This window comes from Artibeus jamaicensis, unplaced genomic scaffold (genome assembly GCF_021234435.1).
Source record: "Artibeus jamaicensis isolate MK-2021 breed Jamaican fruit bat unplaced genomic scaffold, CSHL_Jam_final contig_233, whole genome shotgun sequence".
NCBI classification, from domain to species: domain Eukaryota; kingdom Metazoa; phylum Chordata; class Mammalia; order Chiroptera; family Phyllostomidae; genus Artibeus; species Artibeus jamaicensis.
In genome coordinates this window covers 57,662,147-57,686,167 of record NW_026521486.1, presented here as the reverse complement: position 1 = coordinate 57,686,167, position 24,021 = coordinate 57,662,147, and positions in this window count along the sequence as shown.

Genomic DNA, 24,021 nt, shown 5'->3' with positions numbered 1-24,021 from the left:
AAGAGTAGTAGATATATACATCAGTGAGGATGAGTATCAAATAATGGTAAGTTTTTAGAAATTAGTAGAAGAATACCTGTAGTATAGTTCCCTTGTTACACCAGTTAAAAAAACAAAATCAAACAAAAATTGTTTAGAATAAGCATTTTGTAAAATTGTGGAAAAAACAAGGAAAGGAGAAACAAAATTCAGAATACTTATTTCTCTGGGGTGGGTAGGTAGGAAGATGTGTTCAGGGAGCTATGCAAAGAGACATCAGTTTTGTTGAGAATTATTCTCTGTTTCTCAAACAAGGTTACAGGTTATGATTGGCATATTATTATATTTTTCATCCCTTGATATCTCAGTCAGGATGGCCTGACAATCACGGTTGTGATGCAGGGTTTTTCATTGCTGTTGTTCCCTTCAAAATACCTTACTCAAATGATTTGTCTATGTTTTTTTTACTCATGCATAAAAATGATGTAAGTCAAGAATCTGTCTATCTAAAAATTTTTTTCATGTGTATTTTAAATATTCTAAGTTGTGAGGGTTGGGGTCAGGGCGGACTTCCCCTAATTTCCCACGATGCATATTAATCATTTTAAATTAAAATTGTTTTCGAAGCAGGATGAGTAGGCGGAGCTCTCTGACTCACCTCTGTCTCTCCAAATTCAGGACATAAATCTCCCTACGAAAGGTCCCTCCGCTGTTTTAAAAGAGCTAAGGAGCAATTTCAACCTTGTCACTGGAGATAGAAAATCCAGAGCTGTGAAGCCTATATAAACAAACCCCTGTTAGTTTTACTGACTCACTGCCCTAAGCATACCTTCCACTTAAATCCCTACTAAGTACTCCAAAACTGATGCTCCTTTGTCTCCCCAAATCCCCACAAATTCATTGTTTCTTTATGGAAAGAATATCTAAATGGCATGCTCCATATTTCTCAACAATTCACACTGAATTATTCTTTTAATTCTCCTATGTACACATAATGAAACTTGGGATTTTTTTCTCGTTACTCTGTCTGGTGCTAGTTTTATTAGTACTCAAGAAAAATAAAGGGGATTCTCATTCCCCAACATATGCAGGTGCACACACAAAATAATAATCAGGGGACAAAAATGACTGGATTTTATTTTATTTTAATTTTTTATTGTATTTTTCATTATCATTTATTCCCCTTACACCCCTTTATACCTTCTTCCAACCCTGCCCACCCCTCCCCCCAACCCAGCAATCACCACACAGTTATCCATGTCCATGAGTAATTTTTCCTTTCTGCTTCATTTCTTCACCAGTAACACCCCCACTCGCCCTAGCAATCAGCCCACTCTCCATCTATGTGTGGGTCTGTCTCTATTTTTCTTATTAGTTCAGCTTGATCATTACATTCCACATATGAGTGAAATCATATGGTATTTGTTTTTTTCTGATTGGCTTATTTTCTTTAGCATAATGTTCAACAGGTCCTCTTGAGCTGTCGCAAAGAGTAAATTTTTCTTGTTTTTCTACAGCTGAGTGGTATATTCCATTGTGCAAATGTCCCATAGTTGTTTTATCCACTCATCTACTGATGGACACTTGGACTGCTCCCATATCATGGTAATTGTAAATGACACTGCAGTGAACATAGGGGTGCTTATGTTCTTTCAAATTAGCGTTTTGTGTTTTTTTCAAATAAATTCCCAGAAATGGGATTGCTGGCTCATAAGGCAGTTGTATTTTTAATTTTTTGAGGTAACTTCATACTGCTTTCCATAGTGGCTGTGCCAGTCTGCATTTCCATCAACAGTGCAAACGGGCCCCCCTTTCTCTACATCCTCGCCAGCACTTGTTGTTTGTTGATTTATTGATTATAGCCAGTCTGACCAATGTGAAGTGATACCTCGTTGCGGCTTTAATTTGCATTTCTCTGATGAACTTTAAACTATAGACATTATCTTTTATGAAAGAGGAATATTGCTACTTCAATTAAAAGTATTAATATTTCAACATATTAAAACAATCCTTTGTACTTGAATCCACTGTATTGCCTAAACTATCACCTATGGATTGTGAGAAAATTATTCTAAAAAGGAGGAAAACAAAATAGATAATTTATGCTATTTTCTAGTAGATTATAATATCCTAGAAGTTATTCAATGAATATGAGATAGTTTATCCAAGGAAAGACCATTTTTTTACATTCTTATAAGAAAATATAAATAACATTTATGGCTTAGAAGTTACAGGTGTTCATTACAGCTATTTCTGATCTATCTCATGATTATATTTCTTCTGAAGAATGCATGTTCCTAGTCTTTGTTAGAAGGACACATTGAGAAATTTTATCTTTTCCTTGGATAACTTTTTCTTGCATTCTACAATATGCCATTTAAGAAAGCTTAAAAATATTTCTTGGAGGAAATAAATCTTCCCAGCCCTCGTATAATGTTTGTGAAGGGCAATACATAGAATATTCCTGAGAGTGGATGGCATGAGTGTGTGGCAGAAGAAAAATAATTTTTCATCCTGCCTTCTTGGTTCTTGGCTGAGACATGCCCAACCCCTGTCCTGTAATAATAGACAGATTAACAGGAGGAAAGGAAACAGAGGTTTCATAACATGTATGCCTCCTGTATACATACGTGGAAGGGACCTAAGCATTACCTTAAACACCATCTCCTGCTAAAGACAAAAAAAGATGTCAGACATGGGGAGAGCTGGTTTTTGGCCAAAACACAGCAAACAGGGGATGGCTGTAGTGCAGATTTAAGTTCATGCCTTCTCATCGATAAGAGTTTCTGCATGTTCAGTCATCCTCTTCTTCCTGATTCAGACAGGAAAATGCCCTTACAAATAAAGATTTCCCTTTGCCCTTACAAATAAATACAAATTTCCCTCTTTTTAAATTCTATCAATTTATTTATTTATTATTTTTTTAATTTAATTATTTTCAGTACAGTTTTCTGTCTTTTACTCCCATCCCAGCCCACCCCTCCCTGCTCCCCACCTCCCTCCCATTTCCAAAACCCTTAGTTGCTGTCCATGTGTCCTTTATACTAGTTCCTGTAAATCCTCCCCCTTTTTCCCCTGAAATTCCTTCCCCTCTCCCCTCTGGTCGCTATCCCCCCTGTTCTCTATTTCAGTGTCATTGTTTTTATTTTGCTTGCTTGTTTGTTTTGTTGTTTAGCTTTCTGTTAAAGGTGAGATCATATGGTATTCCTTTTTCAGTGCCTGGCTTATTTCACTCAGCAAATTTCCCTTTAAAATAATAACTTCTACTTGGTTTTCAGGTGTTCTCCTGTGTGCTGTATTTTTTTAAATAATCAGCTTTAAAATTTATTATGCCAAAATTTATATTTAGAGTGAAAAATTCTGCTTTCCTTCAAATGTTATATCACCACAGAAAAAGTTCAGGGACAGAAATTTTCAAAACTCATCTTAATAATTATGATGTAGTCTTCCATGTACTTTTCAGAAACACAAGTGGGGATTCATTCAATTAATTTACAAGGATGCACATAATTTATCTTCCCCACTCTAGGAGTCTGTGTTATAAAGAATTATAAAACTTGAATTTATTATCTATTATTTTTGTTTGAAAATAAAACATTTTAAAGAATGTGAAAATTATTTATGAATTTGTTACAAGCCCCAAAAAGAAGAGAAAGCTTTCTTTGATTTAGCACTATGTAATTCACTAAAATATTTTAGGTCCTCATAGTTTTATTGCTACCCTTATTTCTACTGAGTCATCTTTCCCCAAATGTTCTTGCCAAAAAGGTTAATATACTAACTAGCATTAAAGATTCACAACTTATAAGATTGAAAGTAAATGTCTACCCCCAAATGTAAATATCTCCATTCTCATGACTGACCATTTTTTTTGTGGGGGCAGAGTTCAAAGACAGTTTGAAAAATCCAGCAGTACAGAAATCTTTTCATCCAAGTGCTGCCTGGTATGAGTCATCTGATACTCTGGAATCAATGCCTCACAGAAGAGAATAAATGGTCAGGAATAAAAAAAAAATCCTTGTTTAAGATGAGTCTGAATTTCTCTTGAGATTTAAAGGTTTACTGGTGTATAAACTTCCCTATTACTCCAAATAAGGCAAAAAAAAAGTTAAAAGTAGTGAAAAGAAAGAAGCCATGGTCTGAAGGCAATGGGATCAGTCCTAATAACTGACTAAAGACTGAAATTTCCACAATTTCCTAGATTTTGAGATCAGCAGCCAGCAGGATATTTCTTCTCTCAGCAGATACCATGGGGGAGGCAATTCTGAAAATGAAACCAATAGATTATGTCTCAGAGAACAGAATAGGACTGACCTAAATCTAACCATTTCACAACCCTTCCCACAGTGTTGCAGAGCTGTGTGAGCCAGGCACTCAGAAATAGCCCCAAGGAGAAGAAAGGAGAGTGGGTGGGCTGGGAAACTTTAAACTGAAAACAGTTGAAAAGAATCATTGAATTGTATTTAACTTTCCTGGAAATCACTAAATCCATGTAGTCATTGGAATAGAAAGGGTGGCAGATTAAAGTAGAAATGTAACATAAACATGAAGTCCATTGTAAATGAAAAGAGTTCATATTTTTGCACATCAGAGTGCGTGGCTTAAGGAACATAACCGCTGAGCCTTGCCCCTGCTTCCATGTAGGTTGGCTAGGTACCCTGTGATAAATATCTTTTAAACTGGATATTATTCATTTGAGGTAGTTTCAGAGTGCATACAGAATTTCTGGTAATCTTATTGGCCTTGTCTTATAGTGAGTTTACAATAAACTAAGCCCCCTAAACTTTCTTCAAAAGATTTTGAACATGAACTTCTGTGAGTACTACACATTAAAAAAATGTAATTGTATTAGCTTAGATCCCCACTCCCTTAAAATAAACAAACAAAATACTCCTACATGACAGGTAGCAAACACATATAAGAATTAGAATTCAACAAACCAGGGATTTAAACCCAATTGCTTACTTAAAGAAGAAAATGTATGGACACTGTCTTGGACAAATATGTATGAAATAACTATTGTTTGACTTTCTTGTTTCCATTCTTCATGTCATATTAAACTTGATTCATTATTCTCCCTTATAAAATATTTAAATTTTTTGGTTCTCTTCGGTTATAAGTTTCTGAAATCTGTAAGTCTAATAAGTACAGATGATCAGTGTGTTAATTATTTACCATTATTCATTTTATTATTTCTTCTGAGAAGATACAATACTAAAATAGTTTTGGGGCTAATAGATGATCTTTTCATTAGAGAGAAATTTAGATTACATACTAAGATTAGAGTGAATCCCCCACAACTCAGCATGAATTAATAACCAGAATACTAAAGGAGACATATCTACCAAATACACTCAAGGCAGCACTTAAAACCTGGATAGAGGTCTTTCTCATTCTCTACCTTTTTGAGAAAGTTTAGTGGTTTTGTTTGTTGGTTGTTTTATAAAAGAGAAGTAAGAGACATCTACCTATTCTAATGTTTCTTTAGCTCATGGGGAGAGACTATTACTGCATCCAGTAGTTTTCTATATCTATCTAAAATTAAGTAATGCTCAACACTTTAGAGAAAACATGAGCCATTGATTAAATATGAAAATACATTTTCCGTTTATACCAAATTCAAATTATACCAAATCTGAGAAAGCTAATATGCAAGTATCTTAATGACTTCTGCAGTGAAGGAGGTATGGAGCATGGCCTCACTAATTCAAATCTCGCAACTTTAAAACTGGGGGAGAATTGACTGGAGTTAGAATATTTAACTTTAATTTCCAATTTTTTCCCTAAAACTAATATTATGTGAGTGTTCTGTTTGGGGGAAAAAATAAATAAAAGGCTTAAATTTCACAAAGGTATGGCAGGACGATGCAAGTGAAGTACAATATGATCCCTACATTTTATTCATTTAACAAAGCAGTAGGTCAGAGTCACCAAGAAACCATAAAAATGCAAGCTCTGGGGAATACATAACAATATTTGAGAGGTTATTGTCCCTTTGCTGGGATTTAAGATCTATTTTAAGTATTGGGGGACAAAGCAATGTTACTTGGCTTCTGGTTATAAGTGCATGACATGTGTTTTAAAAGAATTTTCTAAGGTGTTTCAAAGAGCTGAGAATTTTCAGTGAAGTTAAATATTGAAAAATTAGTTCAACTAGCTTTGTGCTTCCCAAGGGGCACAAGAATTTACCTTTTTAAGAAAATATTCTTCCATTTTTAATTCATAATACTTATATTTGCTCAGAATCATATGTGCTTTTAGAAGCAGTGAGGGGAAATCTCCATGAAAGTAACAGAGAGGCATCAACCAGAAAGTGGTAGAATTGCAATTAATATTGGGCAGAAGATCTATGCGCCCAAACCATAGAGTTAAGAAATACCAGATTGAGACTGTGCGGTCTTGAAACATTTGTAAATTTCATATGGAATCACAAAAGGCCCTGAACATAGCTATCTTGGGAAAGAAGAACACAGAGGAATCATGCTACCTAATGTCAAACTATACTGCGAAAACAGAGTAATCAAAACAGTATGGTGTTGTCATAAAAACAGACATCTATCAATGGAACAGAATAGAGAGCCCAGAAATAAACCCATACCTTTATAATCAATTAATATTTTACAAAGGAGGCAAAAATATACACTGGGCTAAATATAGTTTATTCAATAAATGTCGTTGGGAAAATTGGACACATAGGTGCAGAAAAATGAAACTAGACCACCTTCTTACACCACACACAGAATAAATTCAAAGTGGATTACAGATTTAAATGTTAGACCTCAAACCATAAAAATCCTAGAAGAAATCATAGGCAGTAAAATCTCCAACACTGCTCATAGCAATATTTCTCTGATATCTCTCCTCAGGCAGGGGAAACTAAACAAAAAGCAAAAGGGACTACACCAGACTAAAAAGGTTTTTCACAGCAAAGGAAACCATCAACAAAATGAAAAGACAACCTCTTGAATATTTGCCAATACATCTGATAAAGGGTTAACAACCAAAATTTATAAAGAACTTATAAAACTCAACAGCAAGAAAAAAGAAAAAATATATTTCTATGTATTTTAAATCAGATGCCAAGTATTTTTTCTCTAAAGAGTCACAGAGTAAACATTTTAAGATCGCAGACCATTTGATTTCTATGGAAATACTTCAACTCTACCGTTGTCATGGGAAAGCAGTCACAGACAGTACACAAAGGAATGAATGGAATACATTGCAATACAACACTATTTACAAAAACAGGTTGTAGGCTGTATTTGACCCTGTGTGGGTGTCCTAGAGCTACCATAACAAATAGCCACACATGTGGTGGCTTAAAACAAGTGATGCTGTCACAGTTCTGGGACCCAGAAGTCTGAAATCAAGGGGTCTGCAGGGCTGATTTCTTCTGGGCACTCTGAGGAGCAATGATTGGTTCCATCCCTCTATCCTAGTTTCTGGTGGTTGCTGGCAATCCCTAGAATTTCTTTGCTTACTGTTGTATTTCTCCAATCTGTCTCCATTTTCGTCTGGTTTTCTCCTCATTTCCATCTCCCTGTCTCTTATCTTTTTCTTGTAATGACACTGTAACATTGGATTAAAGTCCACCGTAATCCAGCATGAAGTCATTTTACTAAATAACCTATTTCCAAATGAAGTTACATTCACAGGTACTGAGGGTTAGGGTTCCAACACATCATTTCAGGGTATACCATTCAAACTATAATTCCATGGGCTGTAGTTTCCTGATATATGGTTTAAGTGATGCAGACTTTAGAATGGGTGGTAAGAGGTAGGTAATAGCAGAGGAAAATAGGTATCTACAATGACCTTCAAAAATATTTTTCCATAAAAATAGTTTATTGCACTGGTGCTAGCTGCTGATCAGGAGCTCAACTGAGATAGTTCTCTAACACGCCAGTCCTTTAGCGTAGATGCTTGGGCTTCCTGAGGCAGATATACAAATTCCAAGAAGAAGCATTCCAAGATGCAAAGGCAGAACCTTAGTTCTCTCAAAATTCAGCCTTGCAAGTTATACAATGTTATCCTAACAATATACTATCTCTTAAAATATGTCAATATGTCAAAAGATCAGCTCATACAAAAGGAGAGAAGATATGTTCTCCTACATTTGATGGGCTAAATTCTATCTCCAAATACAATATGGGGGTGGAAATTTTCTGACCAATCTGTGATAGACATTCTTCATATTCAGCATTCATGTATGATACATGTGTAAACATAAGTGCTATTATAATCTTCCTGCAACCTAGGTAACTAGTACATGAAAATAGTTTAACTATTTGAATAGATTAAATTAATAAATGCAGACAGAATGCTTTATACATCAATTGTTTATGCATGTTTTACAACATTTTAGATGCACAATGCAAAAGGTATATTCTGTTCCTTCCCACAAACTAACTGCCAGTTTCGGTCTTCTTTCAGATGCACTCTTCTCCTCATATATTGAAGCAGTTAGACTGTTTAATACTTATTACATCATGAAAGGGGTGCTGTCAGAGAAAACAGACACAATTAATTTTTAAATTTCAAAAGCTTTTGTCCTGAAAAAAAAGTCAGGACCTTGAAGTCTGCAGATGTAGAACACTTATCCTTTCAAAGTAACAATGATGAGTGAGATAGGTTTCTAGCTGTCAAAACTATTAAAAGATTTCTAAGGCTGAGTTTAGACTAGGTGGTTAAATTATTTAATAGTTTAATATTAAAGGGTACCCAAGGTTATATAGGCACTAAATAAATACTTGATAAATTAATCAACTTTCCTCCAGGAAATTCGGAGAAATAAAAAATCTGCAGTAAAATTTGCAGTGTAAATTCAAAGAGAGAAATGTAAAAATTAACTTCAAAACACTACCTGTACTTAAATTTATCTGGAAATTCTAGGCAAAAATACACTGTAGTGATCTGAATTGTCTGGAATAGTGTTTCTTATACATGTATTATTTTATAGCCACACAATCCTTGAGCTTTTAAATTTATTGTTTTACTTTTTATTTTAATGTTAATCTAGAAATCAATATAATCATATCCTGGATTATCTGGATAACTACTCTAATAGAAAACACTCAATTTTATTTTATTGACCCAAAGTTTGTGTTTGCAGTTGACAAATGACACCATTTTACTGTGCAGTGTTTGAATAAAACATTGCAGTACTTTAATGGAGGTGTGTGAGGGGAGAATTGAGAAATCATACTGTAAATAAATAAGCGTGTCAAATTTAAAAAATTGTTTTGTTTTACTTTGTACTGTGCTCTATAAACCTTCAAGCAGATGTATTGTATGAACACCATATTTCTCTGAAGCAATTTTATAAGTATGTGTTGTAGATAAACAGAGAATATAATGCAATATGTTTTCAGAATTACATTTCTGGTATATACTAGTAAATAGTTTAAAGATATTAAACATCAAATTAAAATGATCTTTTTTAATTAAAGTATTAATTTCCAAGATGATGATCCATTGTCCTAAGAACAAAAGAAGCAAGCCTATAAATGAAACAGTAAATATAAAATTCATATTTTAGTACTAAATCGATATCTGTTCTTAACTACCTATATAGTTTTAAATTATTTTGTCTATTAGATTAATATTTTAATTTGAATAATTTTAGTTTGTAAAGGTTTTATGTATCTTGAAAAATGGTTTCTATTAATATATTAATAATTGAGATATAATATTTTGATATCATTTCATTTTTAAAATGTGTCTATAGCATAATTTAAAATTTTTAATTAAATTAAATTTTATTTAAATTTAATTCAGTACTGATAGTCCTCACAATGTCTTTTTCTTAGGAAAATTTCAAGTTTGGAATCAAACCAATCTAGACATTATTGACATTATTTAGCATCTGTAGTTGTTCCTCCCCTTAATTACAGGCACACTATTGATACACCCATCTCCCAAATTTGTGTAAGTAATTAGATGGACAAGAATTGAGTTGTTTATTAACCAACTTGATACAATTGTATCAATAACAATATCGCCACTCAAACCTACCATGCTATGTGCATTCAAATGTTAAAATGTTAGCATTTTGTTCTATTTAGGAAACCATATTGAAAAAAGGATACCATTGTGTGGCACAGTCATACCAAGAATCCAAAAATGTTCTCCATCAATCATTACATTGAAATAAAATAAAAACATTCAAGGGAAGAATATATTATATAATAGGTTTCTTTCTAAAAGCAATATTCTGTGAAATAGTTAATAGCATTCCAGTTGGTTCGCTGACATTCCAAAGAAAATAAAATGCTTTTAAAACAAAATTATGAAATCTATATGGTCTTAAATATTTCAGAAAAACCTGCATATTAGAAATTTTGCCATTTAAAAGTAATTGATAAATTGCATATTGATTTGAACTTGTGTTTTGGAATGCCATCAAACTTTGTCCTTACTTCTATGTGTTTTTTACACAGAAAATAAAATCTTTCATAAAAGGAGTAGAAAAAGGGTAACTCTATGACATTGATTTTTTAAAGACATGCATATTTTAAATATAATATTATATCCAATGTGTGTGATGAGACACATACTTCACACTTCTTTGAAATGATATGCGCCATTTATTTGTGTATCTGCCACTATTAAGATATATGGTCAATGGACAATTATAGCATTAAAACAATTTTATAGTTTCTTATGCTGGGAGTTCTCAAACACTTAATTTTCAGGATAATTTTATGCTTTTAATAGTTGTTAAGGACCCCAATAGACTTTAGTTTGTTTATATCTTACATATATTTTTATATTAAAATAAAACATGAAATTAAAATATATTAATATGTATTGAGCATATTAAGTCCTAATTTAATAATAATAAATACATTGATGTTAAAAATTTAAAAGTAAGAAAAACAGGTGGTTGGGGAGCTGTATAAAAAGGCAAAGAAATTAAGCAAAAAAAATCCATGTTTGTAAACTTTTATGAAGCTATGATTGACATGGGAAAAGCTATGCATATTTAATGTGTACAACTTAATGAGTTTGCAAATAATATACATCTATGAAACCATCACCACAATATATTCCATAAATATATCCATCAACTCTAAAAGTTTCCTCCCATCCTCTTGATTTACTGTTAGATACCATGCAATCTCACTTATATGTAGAATCTAATTAACAAAATAAACTGAGGAACCAAATGAAAGCAGAGACGTGGATACATGGAGCAGGCTGATAACTGCCAGGGAGGAGGGAGAGTGGATGAAAGAAGGCAAAGGGATTAGCCAAAGGCCACATATGTACACCCCGTGGACACAGACCACAGTGTGATCAGGGCCAGAGGGAAGAGGGGGCACGTGAGGGGGTAGGTGGTTAAGACAGGGGAGAAATGGGGGCATCTTCAATAGTGCAAATAATGAAAATAAAGTAAATAAATAAATAATCATTTAAAATAAGACTTAACCTCTTAGCAATTGTTAAACTGTACAATACAGTAACTGAACTATAGGCACTGTGTTGTCTAGAATTTATTCATGTCGCATAACCAAAACTTTGCACCATTTGCCTTATGTCTTTCATTTCCTTCACCCCTCATCCCCTAGCAATCACCACTGTGCTCTCTGCTTTTATGAGTTTGACATTTTTAGGTTCCTCATATAAGTGGTTTCAAGTAGTATTTGTCATTCTGTTTCTGCTTTCCTTCACTTAGCATAATGTTCTCCAGTTTCATCCATGTTGCAAATGGCAGGATTTCTTTCTTTTCCAAGGCTGAATAATATTCCATTACATATGAATAGTATGTACATTTTATTACCTGTTCAGTTACCAATGGACATTTAGGTTGCTACCATGTCTTGATTATTGTGAATAATGAGAGTGCAGGTGTTGCTTTGAAATATTAATTTCAATTCCTTTGGATGCATACTGAGAGGTGAGATTACCAAATCATATGATAGTTCTATTTTCAATGTTTGTAAGGATCTACCATACTGTTTTTAATATGGCACCAATTGACCTTTCTGCCAGCAGTGTACAAGGATTCCCTTTATTTCCACATCCTTGCTGTATTTTATATTTTTATGATAGCCATCCTAACTGGTGTGACATGATATCTTATTTTGGTTTTGATTTATATTTCCCTGATAACAAATGATGTCAAACATCTTTTCATATGCCTGCTGGTTATTTGTATGTCTTCTTTATAAAACTGTGTGTTCAGATCTTTACCCATTTTTGAACCAGATTACTTATTTTCTTGCTATTGAGATATAAGAGTTCTTATATATTTTGGATATTAACATTTTATCAAATATATGAGTTTGCAAATATTTTCTACCATCTCATAATTTGCCTTTAATTTTATTGATTGCTTCTTTTGTTGTACAAAAGGCTTTAATTTGATATAGTCCCACTTGCCTATTTTTACTTTTAATGCCTATGCTTTTGCTTCATATCCAAGAACTCATTACCAAAACCAAGGTCGAGAAGCTTTTTCCCTATATTTTCTTCCGAAAGTTTTATTATTTTAGGTATTAAACTTAGTCTTAAGCCATTTGACTTGATTTTTTCTGTAAGAAAAGGTATAAGATAAGGTTCTAATTTAATTCTTCTGCATGTGACTATCCATCTTTTCCAACATTATTTATTAAAGAGATAATCTTCTCATTGTATATTCTTGTACCAAAAAACATTAAGTCCTTGTCAAAGATCTATTGACTGTATACACATGGGTTTATTTCTGGGCTCTCTATTCTCTTCCATTGGTCTATGTCTGTTTTTATGCCAACACCATAGTATTTTGATTACTGTGCCTTCATAACATATTTTGAAATTAGAAAATATGATGCCTCTAGGTTTGTTCTTGATCAAAATTGCTTTGGTCATTAAGGATCTTTCATGGTTACATATAAGTTTTAGAATTGTTCTTTCTATTTCTGTGAAAAAAAATACTATTGAGGTTTGACAGAGATTGCAGTGAATTTATAGATCACTTTGGGATTATGGACATTTAGTTTTCCATGAATGAAGAGGCTAGTTCAGCTCACAACTCAAATATACAAGTGTTTTTGTTACCTGGAGCCAAGCATCATTTGTGGCTATGAATTCTACGTGTTTCATATGTAAACTCTACTTCAGCACTCACAAAGATTATTTCATGAAACTGGTAATTATTCTTTTCTTGTTCTCTGTGGACCTGACAATGAAAAATACGATGGCTACCAGTAAGTTGAATGCCATCTTTAAGTCAATCAGTTTTCTAATTCAAGAGCAGTAAATATCCCTTAATATATTTAATTATTCTTCAACAATATTTCCCTCTATAATATTTTGTACTTTTGAATGTATAGTTTCAGAAGATTCTCTCTAAAATTGATTCCTAAGTGGTTTATAATTTCTAGTGATAGTTAATTGGTATATCTCTGAAATTTCATTTTTAAATATATAATCATTCCACCTATAAAATAGTTAAAAACCTTATTTTTTACTCTTATCTTTCCAACTTTTAAAAATATTTTCAAATGTATATTAAAGATTGTTAAAATATTTTTTGTATCTATTAAGATAGAAACATAAATTTTCACTTTTTTACTGTGTTAGTGTGGTGGATACACAAAATGTGATTTTTGAGTACTATCACTTTGCAGATAATAATCCTTCATGGTAAACCATTGTCAGATTTGAATGAAAGTTATAGTTGCTTCATGTGACTATTTGGAAAGTGTTCATTTTCTACTCTCTGGAGTAATTCATGTATATAGATATAAAATCTGTCTTAAATACTTATAAAAATTCACTATTGATATCATTTGGGCCAGCATAGTTATTTTTGCTAAATATTATGTGTGTAAATAAGAATGTATTCTGTCATTTTTTCCCTAAAATGTGATATTCATTATATTTCCATCAGGACATTTTGGTTAAATACTTATTCTTTTTTTCTTTGTATTGAATGTATTGGGGTAACACAACACTATTTAACAAAGTTGTATAACAAAGTTGTGCACAAAGGTGCACAATTTTACAACGCATCCTCTATACACTGTATTGTGTGTTTATCACCCTAAGTCAAAAATGTTTTTTCAGATCTTTTATATGTGACTGATTGTATTATCTGTTTTTTCTGTTAACTGTTGAGAGATGTTAGAGCCTCCCAATTTGATTATAGATTTTTTTCCTTTCTCCATTTAGTTCTGTCAATTATGCTACATATATTTTTACATCTTCATTGAGAAAAAATTCATACACAATAAGTGGCACCAATTTACAGTGTAAATTTTGATAAGATTTGACATGTGTTTACATCAGCAAAACCATCACCAAAATTAAGAAACACTATGAGCATTTAGTTTAGCCCCCAACTTTTTTATATCTTTGTAATCTCTCCCATCAATCTCCCACACCAGTTCTTCAAGAACCACTCACCTGCTTTCTGTCATTATAGATTTCTTTGCAACTTATAAGATATTTATATAAAATTATTAATATAGCATGTACTTCTTTAAATAAAATTATAAACAGTTTATAATTCACATAGTCAAAGAATCTTCAAATTGTGTCATTCTTTTTTTTTCTTTAAAGATTTTATTTGTTTGTCTTTAGAGGGGAAGGGAAGGAGAGAGGGAGAGAAACATCAATGTATGGTTGCCTTTCATGTGTCCCCTGCTGGGAACTGGCCTGCAACCCAGGCACGTGCCCTGACTGGGAATTGAACCTCGATTGTCTGGTTCGCAGGCCCGCAATCAATCCATGGAGCTACACCAGCCAGGGCTTTTGTGTGTGTGTGTGTGTGTGTGTGTGTGTGTTTCTTAATTTTAGTTATTTCCTAGAATTTTACTAATACTTTAAATATATAAACACTTATTTTTTACATTTTGTTTTATAACTTCATACGTAATGAAATTTGCCACAAATTACCCTACCAAATGCTCAAAGAATTATCTTATAGCTTATATAAAGTATTTTATTTATGCAGGATATTCTTAGGAAATTATTAAATGTATAAGCATAATGGCCATATAATTCATGATTTTGAGAGTTAATAGACAAATTAAAACTGACATATGAGGTCTGTCCAGAAGAAGTCCAGCCACTATTAATACAACAAGAATGGTTTGCATGACATTGATGTAACCTGGCAACCAAGGACAGTGGACTGGAATGCACATGCATGAACAATGATGACTTCACCGCACTAGTCAGCATGAGTGAGCATGTGTGTCACATCACCACAGCATTCAAAATAACTAAGTGGGTAGAGCAACAAATCTGCACCAAATTTTGTGCTAAGTTTGGACATTCCACTGTGGAAACTATTAGGATGATTCAGAAGTCCACAGCCATGGGCAACTGGTGATTGAAAACTTCATCACAACAATGCACCCACTCAGAATCATGTCTTGTGCAGAGTTTTTGATGAAACATCAAATCACCCAGTTGACTCAGTTGCCCTACAACCCAGATTTGGCACCTTGTGATTTCTGGCTTTTTCCAAAACTAAGATCACCTTTGAAAGGGAAGAGATTTCAGACTGTTGATGAGATTCAGGAAAATATGATGGAGCAATTAATTGCAATTGGGAGAATTATGTGAGGTCCCAGGGTGCCTACTTTGAAGGAGACTGTGACAGCATTGTACTGTATATGTTTCTTGTATCTTGTACCTTCTTAGAGACAATAAGTTATACAATAAATGTCTCTATTTTTCCTGTTATAAAGCTGTATACCTCCTGGCCAGTTATCATATGAGAAAACTATGATGGATTACTTTTCTTTACTTTTAAGCACTTTTTTACAAAAGAGTTTTCTTCTCAAAAAGGAAAATATTTTTTACTTCTTAATTCTTGTGACTAAAACCAAAGAGTCTGTAAAGAAAAATTAAAATAGATTTGGAAAACCCCTATACTCTATTTTAGTATGGATTACAGTAGAAGTCCACTCTTTTAGTTGAGATTATACCTTTTATAACTGGGGAATGGAAAAATGCTTTACTTATCTTTCAATTAGATTTGCAAAAAATAATTTTCTTTTTCTAAAATGTTTCCATGAACAGTATTTTATTATGCTTTTAACATCTTATCTATCCTCCAAAATTTTGATATGAAGGTTAAATTGAATACTTTTATAAAATTGTTGGCTTATAAGGTGAATAAGAATCCACACTACAAAATAATAAAATGAAAATAAATTTCATAAGTTGAATTGGTTTAATTCATTAATAAGGAAAATCATTAAACTAACAAAATGTAAACAATGTTTGAAAACATAATTTGAAGCAAAATAAGGTCATCTTTATCTAATAATAAGTTTTAAAATGGGTCAGATGATTATTAGTGCAAAACTATAGAAAGTTTCTAAAGTTCCAAGGGAATGTCAACTTATTGACAATTACTAAATTAATTTGTCTCCTCTATGCCTGAACTTGAATTGTTCAATTAAGTAATTTGAATGAATGAGCCAGTGTCTGGTCAATAATGAGGTATTGAAGGTTAAATGTGATGCTTCTAGGAGTGGCTTTCCTTGACATCATTTCCAATATCCACTGAAAATGTAGCTTTGTTTAAGTACTGAAAGCTGTTTTCTGAAATCAATGGACTAAGTGATGAAACTGTCACAAGATTTAAGGAATCCATAATAATATCAGAAGTAATTATTCTATTCTAATGACTTATCCCAATCAACTTCTGCCTGAGTGAGTGCATTTTAGGGTCATGGAAGAAAAATAGGTTCACATATACACATTTGCATTGATCAATTTGGTTCATACTACGTGAGAAGAAAAGTTAGAGAAAACATCATTGTAACTTGGGCATATAGGCAACACATAACAATTAGAGCAAATGCAACACCAGAAATAAAACAAAACAGCCAATCATAAGTGTGTAAATAGAGATACATTCTTTGAAAATACTAGTATTCTAGGCTGTAAAACTCTACAAAATCTGCTCAAGACAGTGTTTCTCTCAAATAATTTCATTCTGTTACCTCTTTTCAAAAGGTATTTGCATTTTAAGTACTTTCTATAATTATATAAGGTTATTTTCATCCTATAATCATCAAGGGAGATATATCGTTGCCTCTCTGAAATAGAGTTTTGTAGAAAAATAGCTTAAGATTTAGATGAGTTTTTATTCTTTTCATTTTTTAAAAATCAGTGTGTGGTTGTCTCTCACATGGCCCCCACTGGGGACTTGCATTGCAACCGCGGCATGTGCCCTTGTGGGGGCGGCTTCTCCACGAGTCCCCCCAGTGCCACAGACACGCAGGAATGAGTAAATATGTTCTGGATGAGACGTTCTGGATCCGTTTGGGGAGGAGGAGTGGGCTGTGGCCAGTTTCTCAGGGGAGACAAAGGCCTTGAGCGCCTTTCTTCGTTGCCTTTTATTGGGTTGTAATACACAGGAATGTAGGGTGACAAGGATCAAACAGTAGATAACATTACAAAGAAATCTGAGGGCTTAGTCTGAGTCAGTGTCTGTCAGAAAGAGAGTTGCAGAAACTTTGGGAGACATTCTCATTTCCTCTCGGACCCTTATCATATGAATGAAAGCACTCTTAGCAGATTTCACAGGTTAATCAGGAAGTCTTTGTGATGCCAGATTTTCCCCCAGGACATACTCTAGCAAGACAAGGAGCTGCACCTCTCCCCAACAGGTATTCAGGCTTAAGAAGATTAGAGCCAGGAAGCACTTCTCCCAGAGGACATGGGGACTCAGGCTTTGTAAAAGCTGGGGGCAAGAGTCCATTGCTCTTTGTTGCAGCCCCCCGAGTCCTTCCATGAAAGCCTCCCAAGTGAAGGAGTCTGGCTTAGGTTGCCCCCCGCTGTGAGGGGTCTTACCCGTCACTGACTTTCAACCAAGCTCTGGGGGCAGGGAGAGGAACTGAGGCAGCGTTTGCTACCAGAGACAGGCTTTGTCTCCTGTGGCTGGCATTCCAAAGGTCGTCTCTCACCCTTAGCCACAAGGGGTAGAGATACAATTCCTAAAATCAGACAGAGCGGTCTACTACATGCCCTGACCGAGAATCAAACCAGCGACCCTTTGGTTTGCAGCCCATGCTCAATCCATTGAGCTACACCAGCCAGGGCCTAAAAGAGTTTTTAAATAAAAATTTGGGCAACACAAACTCTCTATAATAGGAGTAAGGCGTGCTTCCACAACTCACTTATTCTTATTAGATCTCATGTATAAGGATGAGTAAAATCTCCATAATATTTTAAATATCAACTATTAAAAATAATTTTTGTTAAATATAAATTATATATCATCAACCTACATTCCATTTAGGAAATCCAACAGAGATGTAGATATTTATTAACATAAATTTTAATTAGAAGAAAAGTCACAGGCTTAAGAAGTGCCCAAGTACAAAAAAAGCCGTCACATTCTGGCATCTAACTGTTTCCTAAATTAAATTGGCTCTCCCCATCATTATTCAGTACTAAATTTATTTGTCCTTAAAAAATTTAGTTATTCTAAAATAATAAATACTTGTCAAAGTACTAGATCCTAAGAAAATGAATTTTTAAGATATAAAATATGTCTGTTTGCATTGAGATTTCATAAATAAAAAAACAAATATGTAGTACCAATTTATATCATTTAAATTCAGCTGGATAAGGGGTACAATTCTGAAGATTATATAGTATACTATTTTAGTGGTACTATGGAATGAATATTTGTGTCCTCCCAAATCCACATGTTGAGGTCTTTACCTTCAGTGTGGCTGTATTTGGGAATGGGGCCTCCAAGGAAGTGACTAAGTTTAACTGAAGTCATATGGGTGGGGTCTTGATTTGATAGTATTAGTGTCCTTATTAAAAGAAATGGCAGAGAGTTTGCTCTATGTCTCTGTCTCCACCCAGCTGCTGATGAAAGGCCATGTGAGGACATAGGGAGAAGGCAATCATCTATAAGCCATGAAGATATTCCTCACCAGAAATTGAATTTGCCAATACCTTGACCTTGAAACTCGCAGCCTCCAGAATTGTGAGAAAATAAGATTCTGTTGTTTAAGCCTTCCTATTGCATTCTTTTTTATTGTTGTTCAGGAACAGTTGTCTCCATTTTCTCCCCATTGCTATCCACCACCCCACCCACCCCCACCTCCCACCCTCAATCCTACCCCCTTTGGCCTAGACCACCCTTCACCCCTTTCCCCCTTCATCCTTCTTCCCCTCTCTCTCTCTGGTTACTGCCAGTTTGTTTTCTATTTCAATATCTCTGGTTCTACCTTGCTTTCTTATTTGTTTTGTTAATTAGGTTCCACTTACTGTATTCTATTGCAGCAGCCAAAGCAGATGAAGACAAGTGGTAAATAAGACATGTGAAATAAGCATTATGTATGTTTCTTACATAAGCAAAACTAATAATAATGTGAACAAATGAGCCAATTAGGAAGTGGGAAAGTTGGGCAAAATTTCATGTAAGGAAAACAATGATGGCAAGGGTCTAAGGCATGAATCAGGTTAGTATGTTTGAAGAAGATTAAAAACTCCCACATAACTAATGTGGAATATACAAATACATATGGTTGGAAATTAGAAAAATTGTCAGGGATTGTATCATATAAGACTGCCTTCTAAAACCACTACAAGGATTTTAGATTTCATTCTGAGTGTTATGAAGCTTTTGGAATGTTTTGAGCAAGGAAGAGACATAATACAATTTATATTTTAGAAGATCACTATAGCACTTATAATTATAAATAAGCATGCATGGATTCAACATGATTGATAAGGGAAATTCTGAAATAGTTCTTATGCCACCTCAAATAAATACCCCATTATATCTAGTGGCAGAAGAAGCAATAGAATCTCACTTGAGCAGAATGTTGAGATTTAGGGTCAAGGTAGCAATGATGCCTTAAATTAATCTATTATTTAAAAATAAAAACAGCCCTGGCTGGTGTGGCTCAGTGGATTGAGAGCTGGCCTGCAAACCAAAGGGCCACTGGCTCAATTCACAATCAGGGCACATGCCTGTGTTGCAGGCCAGATCCCCAGTAGCGGGCACATAAGAAGCAACCACACATTGACATTTCTTTCCCTCTCTCCTTCCCTTACCTTCTGTCTATAAATAAATAAAGTCTTAAAAAGTAAAAACATAATATACCAATTTTAATTAATAACTTGTTCTAAATTCAGTATTGCTTCCAGTGTTGGGGAAGAAGGAAAAGACAGAAATTAAGATATACTTAATATATATCTATATATCTCTATTTACCTATCTATAAACATATGGACACAACTTTATAAGTATGTATGCATGTGTAGAGAGATTAATAAATTGCATAAGTATGTATTTAGTATATAGAGATGTCCACGAAAGGTACTGACTTAAAAAACATGACTCTAGGGAATATAAGACCTCAGACTTCCTTCAGTGCCACAGAACTAGGAGACGGAGACAGGGACAGCGATCCACAATTTTAAACATTTCAAAATAGCACCAGGACATAAAAGTGATCAGCAATTAAAAAATAAAGGATGAAAATTTTCAAATAATAAAAAGCAAAATAAATTATATTCTTTAATAAGATGCGCCTTTTTAAAAGTATCAGTTCACCAACAGAGGGGGAAGAAAAATCACCAGCTTTCTGAAATTCATTTGAGTACAGTGAGATCACTATAGACCTAAGATAAGAAGATCTATATTCATTTTTAAACATATAAGCAGCAATGAGTAGGTAATGACACAGTTAAAGAAAAATTTCTTGTGTAATTGAATATAGATTTAATTTTTCAATAGAATAAGAGATGATATTATTAAAACAGTTTTGATAATAAGTAAATTTTCAAATACGAGACTCTATTCTAGACACAAAAATCAAAACAGAAAGCCCTTCACAAAACAGGTCTAGATGAACTTATTCAGACACTACATACAAGAGTGTATAACAGAAACTCTTTCTGTATCATAAATTAGATTGTCCAATTAAGAGGATTGCTTGCATCCACAATTTCTCTTTCCTTAAGAGTAGATGACAATCTGTCATTGCAATGTTCATATTTTTAGAAGAGGTTAAAACATTTGAAGTAGCAAACTCACACTCTCATCTCAGTGGCTTACATAATAAGTAATATCACTCAAGGAAGATGTCTATAGCAAGGACTCTACCCAAGCACTTAGGGATCTAGACTCATAGACATCCCACAAACATGCATCTGAAATGCATGATATTTTACATTTTAAGTTTCCCTTGGTGTTAAATACATAGGCATTTATAAATATTTGTGGAAATAACAGATTCTATGAGGGATCAGCATATTGGGTTAGCCCAAAAGTTCATTAAGTTTTTTTCTGTTCGATGGCTCTAGCAGGGCTTAGCTGTCTGTAACTTCATTCAAAACAATTGAGTTAGATTGTATTGTGACACCGGTCATATCAGTGGGCATTTAAAAAAGCACATCAAATTGGTGAATTTTTGTGTAGCCATTTTAATATTGACAATGGAAGAAAATAAGCAATATTTTTGGCATATTATGTTTTATTATTTCAAGAAAGGTAAAAACTCAACTGAAATGCCAAAAAAAATTGTGCAGTGTATGGAGAAGGTACTGTGACTAATCAAATGTGTCAAAAGTGGTTTGCAAAGTGTCTTGGTACTATTGACATTTTGGCCAAATAATTCTTTGCTGTGGGGCTGCCTTACACATTGGAAGATGTATAGCGGTAGCACCCTGGCCTCTGCCTACTAGAAACCAATAGTGGGAGATAGCCAACATATTAAAAATATCCAAATGAATAAAGTCATTGATGAAAATGAAAAATGTGTCTTACTTTATGGAAAAAGCTAAATGAATTTTTTGGCCAACCCAATATCATCCAAGAATATCTTATATCCAGGAATACCTTATATAAAGGAATATCTTATGTCCTTTAACTGCTTGTTTTACAATTTAGGCTTCGCCATTGACCTTTTAGATTGATGGGAAGTACCAATTTCATTCTGCCCATCTTCTTCTTTGGCTGGTAAGGTAATTGGTAATAATTTAGTTTTTCATCTTTAAAGCTATTTTTTGCACATAGATCATTTTATAGAAATAAATATAAATCTCATTAATGTGAAGAATAAAACAGAATGATTTCTATGAAATATTCATAAATTTCTATTAAGACTAGAGATTTATCTCTATCACTATAAATTACATAATGCAATAATATTGTCATATTGACAAAAAGCAATGTCTGGGCAGCTCACACTTGGTATGGAGTAGTCAGGACTGACCCTGGCTAGGAGAGGAAAATGTGTAAGCTAATCAATTCTAGTACCCAGTTTTTAGTCAACCCATATCACGTGTAGGATTGTTCTGAGAAATGACATTTTGGAAAATAAATGAGTGTGATGTTTGTTGACATTGAAGGAGTTAGAAAAGAGGAACAATATCCTATAGCCTTAGTCATTTCATTCTGAGTTTTACACTTTGGTTTCAGGTGACCTTATTTGTGGAATACAAATTTTTGTGGATAAAAATATATTTGAGATATTAATGTCAATTTGGAGACATATTAAAAAAATTAATTACACATAATTGACTAGGCAAATAGATATTAAATTGTAAGTATAAATTTTTATTTGCTTCTTTGGAAATGAATGTAGACATGGAGATTAAAAATGACACGTGATTGTGTCATTTCTGATAGCTGCATATCAGTTAAAAATATCTTCAACTTACACATTTTCTCAAAATTTAAAAAGATATTTAGTGTTCATCAGATTTTTTAAAGACAGGTAAGCTATAGGATACTCATTAATAAGACATTTTACTACATCCATATACATCCATATTCATTTATTCAATAAATATGTACTGAAAACTGCCAGGTATTAGACATAATTACGGGCATTGAGTTACAATTTTGAATAAAAGAAAATCTCTATTTTCAAGTAGTTTTATTGTATTGGAAAAATAAGCAATAAACAAGTAAAATATAAAATAACTTGGCATACAAATTCTCTGTGCCTTTCTCTTTATAAACAAAACAATGCGGGGTAAGAGCACTAAAGGCTGGCCGCACTGTGAACTGGGCTGTGCTTTTTGAACGGAGTGGTCAAAAAGGCCTTCCTTTTAAAGTGACATTTAATAGAGTCAAGAAAGTAAAAAAGTTAGACATTCAGCTCTAGAGGAAAAGCATGAATAGAATGGTAAAGAATGGTCTTTAATAACAGAAAAACACATCATTAAGTGGCTGTATAATAAGTTATATGACAGTTTTGTTACATAAAAATATAGATATTTAAAGTGCCTCTATTTTACCAATTAAAAAATACTATAATGATATTTGAAAAACTCATCCATAATTATTTCCTCAAACAGGATTACAGGAAGTGAAATGTGAAAGTTTGTTGTGCCCAGCAATTTACACTTCATGACCACTGTCTGGCCCTTCATTTCACTGAATTTTAGCTGGTTCTGATCATTATTGAATGCTATTTTTTCCTGCTTTAAATAGTTGCTAATATAAAAGGAAAAAATGGAAAATTCTACCTTTTTTCCAATTACTAATAATGTTAATTGGTTTACTTTAGTGTTATCTGTTTTGAAAATCTCAGAGTTGTCATTTATATTAAGTAAAGATTATCTTTTATATTTTATAATTTATGAAAAAAATTTTCCTTGGCATAAATATTACATGTTTGAGTTTTCTTCTTCATGTATAATTTTATTTCATTTTTTCCCTGGAGCAAATTCTAAGAAAATCTTTCCACATTCTTAAATCAAATAATTACTTTCCTATCTTTTACCCTGACTTTAACATAATTCATGTAGACTAGAATATTTATAATTTTCCTCAGACTAGAATATTTATAATAAAGACTTGGTTAGTCTTTATTTCTTTCTTTTTAAAGGTGTCCACTTCTTCTAATACCTGTTTTAGAATTATTCATTATTTGCTCATTGTTGCATTATACTTTCCATTTCACGTAGTGATTTTCTACATATACTGATCAAGATTCTCTCCTGAGCCAATCTCTAGCCAAACTCTGCTAAGCCCTTCCTTGACCAGGCCCCAGCTTTGGCCTATAAAGAAAAACAGAACATTAACATAGCTTTTTTAAAAAAGATTTTATTTAT